The sequence below is a fragment of the Perognathus longimembris genome, chromosome 5 (assembly GCF_023159225.1).
Source record: "Perognathus longimembris pacificus isolate PPM17 chromosome 5, ASM2315922v1, whole genome shotgun sequence".
In the NCBI taxonomy this organism is placed as follows: domain Eukaryota; kingdom Metazoa; phylum Chordata; class Mammalia; order Rodentia; family Heteromyidae; genus Perognathus; species Perognathus longimembris.
In genome coordinates this window covers 65,311,833-65,317,832 of record NC_063165.1, presented here as the reverse complement: position 1 = coordinate 65,317,832, position 6,000 = coordinate 65,311,833, and positions in this window count along the sequence as shown.

Below are 6,000 nucleotides of genomic sequence, written 5' to 3'. Positions count from 1 at the left end.
CCTTTTTGCACAACACCTTGTAAAAAAAGTTGTGTTCAATTAATAAACAAATAAAAACAATTACTTTCCTCTGGTTTCTTTTGTCCCTGTGCAAATCTGAATACTTTCCTGGAGCCACAGAAGCAACAACCAGATAAAACAAACAGGACAATTCCCAGGACATGGCTTCGGTTTCTGGAACCTGTAGGAGGTAACGCACCATATTCTTTCTGTCTCTGTTTCTCTCTCTCATGATACTCAACTCAGATACTGACTCTTCTAAGTAGGTACTGTATCACCTGAGCTATACCCTCAACCCCTTTTTGCTTTTAGGTGTTTTTTTTTTTTTTTCAGGTAGAGTCTTAGTTTTTTGCTTAGACTCTGCCTTGGACAGAGAGCATCCTGATCTGTCTCTGGAGTCGATGGGATGAAAGGCATGGGGCCCCTCTCTCAAGCCTCAAGAGCTTCTCTCTCCATGGTAACTTGACCTTGGCCCCTCCCTCATTTGGCTTGGTCCTGTGGAGAGCATGCGCAGTGTGGCTGCTCCCACCACTGCCTGCACCAGCACGAAGGGCTGAGGGCACTCCTTCACCTAGCACAAAAAAGAACACAGTGTAGGGCACTTCCAGCTCTGCCTCCAGTAACTAAAACAACCTTCTGTGACAGATACATTATTAGTCCTGGAAAAAAAGAGTCAAGTGTGATAGCTCACAGCTGTAAGCCCAGCACTCAGGAGGAGGAGTCAGGCGGGTGGTAAGTTGAAGATCAACTTACAGAGGCTACATAGCAAGAATCTGTCTTAAAAAACAAACAAACAAAAAACAACAACTGGGCTCTCACACCTGTGATCCTAACTACTCAGGAGGCTGAGATCTGAGGCTCGCCAAGCCAGCCCAGGCTGGAAAGTCCATGAGACTCTTATCTCCAGTTACCCACCAGAAAACTGGAAGTAGTGCTGTGGCTCAAAGTGGTAGAGCACTAACCTTGAGCTGAAGAGCTCAGGAACGGCACCTAGGCCCAGAGTTCAAACCCCATGACCAACAACAACAAAAATCTACAAACTACACTACTCCTACATCTATACCTAAAACAATTCAAGGTAGAGTCTAATACAAATACTCCATGCCCACTGCAGCGGCATTCAGAATAGTTAAGCTTTGATGTCAGGCATGGTACAATGGAGAAAGAACACACACACACAAAACACAACACACACACACACACACACACACACACACACACACACACACACTCCGTGTCCAATTCAGCACCATTCAAAATAGCTAAACTATGGAGTCAGGCATGGTGTCGATGGAGAAAGAACACACATGCACACACCAAACATACACATCTACACACAGAAAAAAATGTTAAGGATGGGACAGAGGGATTAAACAGTGAGGTGAGAAGATAAAAGGTAAAATCAACTGGGTGCTAACGGCTCACGCTTGTAATCCTAGCTGCTCAAGAGGCTGAGATCTGAGGATCACTGTTCGAAGCCAGCACGGTAGAAAAGTCTATGAGTTTCTTATTTTCAATTAGCCCCCAGAAAACTAGAAGTGGAGCTGTGGCTCAAAGTGATACAGCTTTAGCCTGAGCACTTCAAAGCTCAGGGACAGCACTCAGGACCTGAGTTCAATCCCCACAATCAACAAGAAAAGAAAAGAAAAGAAAAGGGAAATTCACATTGGCGAGTGCAGTGTGGATTTGTTTGTGATCTGTAAAACCTTCAACTTGTCTCTGTAGAGGAGTTCTGCTCACTGTCATTTCCTGGCATCTGTGGATGGCTTTCCAAGAATGTATAGACTTAGCAAAGTGAACCCCCTGTGTGACACAATATCTAACTAGTGCCCCCAGTGTGTCTATGAGAGGCCTTCACACTTAGAACACCCAGATGGGCTACAGGTTGACCACAAGCATAAAATGAATCGACACAAATCAATTCTGATTGAATCAGATCGATTCAAAAGTGCAAAAGTGCAAAATTCTAATGGTGGGGCTGTACTATGGGGACATGACTAGTGACGTGTGTGGCTACTGTCTGGTTACCTGGCTCTCTGGATGGTAAGGCATCCCTACAAGGCTGCATGTGGTGGCACACACCTGTAACCTTCAGACTGGGGAGGCTGAGGCAGGAGGATGGAAAATTTGGGGTAGCCTTAGGCTGCATAAGGAGATCCTGTCTCAACTTCATCAACCACCCTCAAAAGAACACCACATCAGAAAAGATGAATTGCTTACTATCAAAAGTCATTCCTCAGATTTCTGCCCCTAAGAAGTGATTTGGCCAGGTGTGGTGGCTCACTCCTGTATCCTAGCTATTCAGGAAGCTGAGCTCTAAGAACTGAGGTTCAGTCACATCTGAGAGATTATTTTTCTTTTTTTGTTGCAAGATCAGGACTTGAACTCTGTACATGATACGCTTCTCATTGGCTGGAGAATTACCACATCTTCAACCCCCAAATCTGAGAGACTTATTTCCAGTTAGCCATCAAAAAGCCAGAACAAGGCTGGGAATATGGCCGAGTGGTAAAGTGCTCGTCTCGTATGAAGCCTTGGGTTTGATTCCTCAGCACCCCATATATATAGAAAAAGCCAGAAGTGGCGCTGTGGCTCAAGTGGCAGAGTACTAGCCTTGAGCAAAAAGAAGCCAGGGACAGTGCTCAGGCCCTGAGTTCAAGCCCCAGGACTGACAACAAAACCAAAACCAAACAAAAAGCCAGAACTAGAGGAATGACTAGAACTAGAGGAATGTTAGAAAGAAAACACCGGGCAAAAGCCCTAGGTCTTGAGTTCTAGCCCCAATACCAGCATACTCACATCCAAAATAAAAAGTTATTGGAGCTGTGTGCTGGTGGCTTCATGCCTGTAACCCTAGCTACTTAGGTGGCTAAGATCTGATGATTGCAGTTCAAAATCAGTCAGGCCAGGCAGGAATGTCTGTAAGACTCTTATCTCTAATTAACCTCCAGAAAACTGGAAATGAAGCTGTGACTTGGCTCAAAGTGGTAGAGTGCTAGCTAGCCTTGACCAAAAGAACTCTAGGACAGTGCCTAGGCCCTGATTTAAAGTCCCATGACATTAAAAAAAAAAAAAAAGTGATTGGAGCAGGGCAGTGGTGGCGGCTATTCCTGTAACTCTAGCTACTCAGGAGGCTGAGATGTGAGGATTGTTGTTCAAAGCCAGCCCAGGCAGGAAAGTCTGTGAGACTTGTATCTCCAATTAAGCACCAAAAAACTCTAAGGTGGAGCTATTGTTCAAGTGGTAGAACATTAGCCTTGAGCACAAAAGCTGAGGGATAGTCCCAGGCCCTGAGTTCAAGCCCCAGAATCAGAAAAAAAATTAAAAATGAATGTTTTTCCAAGAATGTCATATTATAGCAAAGACCCACTTTGGCACCTCCCACAGACATTTAGATAACTCTAAGAAAAGTGCTTCCACAAAGGCCTTTGAGGAGGCTACACGTTTTTCATAGGTAAAATGATAGGCTTTGTATGGAAAAGCACCAACCATAATGTTTCCCATCCTGGTACCTAAATGACTTCTGTTTGAGATTTTGCGTCCACAGTAATTCCCTAGGCTGGACCTGACCTCTCCATCCTAGTTAAGGATGGAGAGCAGCCAAGCAGGAGGGGGTGGGGGTTGTTGATGCATTTATTTGCATTTGCCAGTTTTATTTGCCTTCAGGACACTAGACTGTGGGCCTCCTTAAGCATGAACTGTTTGTTAAAAGTCTGGTGTTGGCCTTTGTGGACTGGTCTAGCCCAGAGTTGTTTTAACCCAAAAGGGGAGATTGGGGGTGGGGCTGGGGTGGGGTAAGACATCTGCAGAGCCCAACAACCGTTACCAAGGCCTCTGGTGGCTCTGCCCCTACCTGCCGAATGGTAAACAAAGCCCCTGGGAGAACTGGGTTGAGCTGAACACCTTGGTCAAACACTGAGCCAACCACCACCAGGTGTGCTTGCTGAGTACTCTCCATCAGCGTCCCGTCATGCAGAAAATGTTTATCCAATTTGTCAAGATAATCTTTCCTCAAATAAGCCTTGGGCCTTCTCCTTGGAACAGCCTGAATTTGGTGGGTATAATGTAACTCGATTCTCTCCCCCCCCCCCCCATTTTCCTTTAATCACTGTGTCAACTTTTCCCTGGCTTTAAGCAAACTGAAAGTAATTATATCATTCTGAAGTGACTAATCTTTTGACTGGGTGAGCTGATTTGTGAGTTACTTGAAAAATTCTTCTAAACTCTGCCAGTCCTTTTCCAAACACATTTTTCTCAGATGTTTCACAAAGCTCGGCTCATCGATGACCCACAGAGGTGTTGATTCTGCCACGTTTCATGGCTACCCCATGACTCTATCAGGACATTTGAGAAGGGGCATGGAGATGACAGGGGAAGAAGTAACTTCATCCTCGAATTTGGGTATTTCCTAGAAATATTACAGCTTTTGTAAATAACTTGCAGTTTCAAACATAAGGAACTTTTAAAATGTATCTGTATGACAATAGTGGGGCTTGAACTCAGGGCCTAGGCATCGTCCCTTAGCTTTTTTGCTCAAGGCTAAGCATTCTACCACTTGGACCACAGTCCCATTTCCAGCTTTCTGCTTTTTGGAGATGAGTCTCACAGACTTTCCTGCCGAAGCTGGCTTTGAACCTTGGTATCAAACCTCAGCATCCTGAGTAGCAAGGATTAGAGGTATGAGCTACGAGGGGCCCAGCTGAATGAGAAACATTGGATGAGTACTTTGAATAGTGGTATGATAGACTTAAAATCACTCACTTCTTTATTTTTCATTTCACCATTTCCTTGCTGCTACTTGATACCTTGTATGATGCTATTTTGTTTAAGAAACAGTAAAGGTTACCACATTTTCCTTATTTCTACTCATTGACTCCCACAGAAATCATGGTACATTTAAAAATAGAAAGCTCAGCCATCTGGCTATTTGATGGTTTCTATTTTTGTTTCTCATTGCATGCATAAAGTCTGTTGAGTCTGAATTCTCTATGTTCTGCCCTATATGTAATTGTATATATGTACACACACAGTTTCTCATTTAAATTTTGCCATTATCAATCTGGGTTTGTTTTATATACCACAGTGGCATTTAGGTGGGGACGCTAACCTTGCTTAATTTATTCATTGGCCAAGTTTGCAATAAATCCTGACTCTGAAGAGGGTTACCCAAAGTATAGGCGATGCCGAATCAAAGCCATTTCTCATTACTATGTACCACCCATGTTTACTCGGGATTTTCACTGGGAGAAATACACGCCTTGCCTTGGCTTTGATGGGAAAAACAAAGCTGCAGGGCCAGAAGGAACTTTAAAACCATGTTACTCATTTCCAACATTTTATGCCCCAGGAAACTGGGGTCTAGACAGTGGGGGAAAGAGCTGGCCTGGTTCATATGGCTAATGACTAGCAGAGTTTCTGTAGAGTCCCAGTGTCTTCCTGTCTCCCTCCCTCCCTCCCTCCTCCTTCCCTCCCTCCTTCCTTCCCTCCTTCCCTCCCTCCTTCTCTTCCACCTTCTTCTTCCTCCTCCTTTTTCTTTCTTCTTCTTCTTAATTATTTTAATTTATGCATTTAAAGCTTGGAATAAATAACTTGTTATTTACTTATTGTGCCAGTATTAGGGCTTGAACTCAGGGCCTCATGTTCTCACTTAGCTTTTTCACTCAAGGCTGGCACTCTAACCATTTGAGCCACATCTCCACTTCAGACTTTTTTGCTGGTTGAAATAGAGTCTCTTTTGTCTGCTGAGGTTGGCTTTGAACCTTGATCCTCAGATCAATCACAGACTCCTAAGTAGCTATGACTATAGGCATAGCAGGATTATGTTTACAAGAAAAATTGGAATACATTGTTTGTCTTCATAGAATAGAAAAGATTTATTAAACCCGTAGGTGTCAGTGACCTTTGAACATTATTGCATGAATGAATAAGGTAGTTCAAAACCAGATTCCTCAAAAGAATGAAAAAGATAAGCCACAGATTGGAATAAAATATTTGCAAATG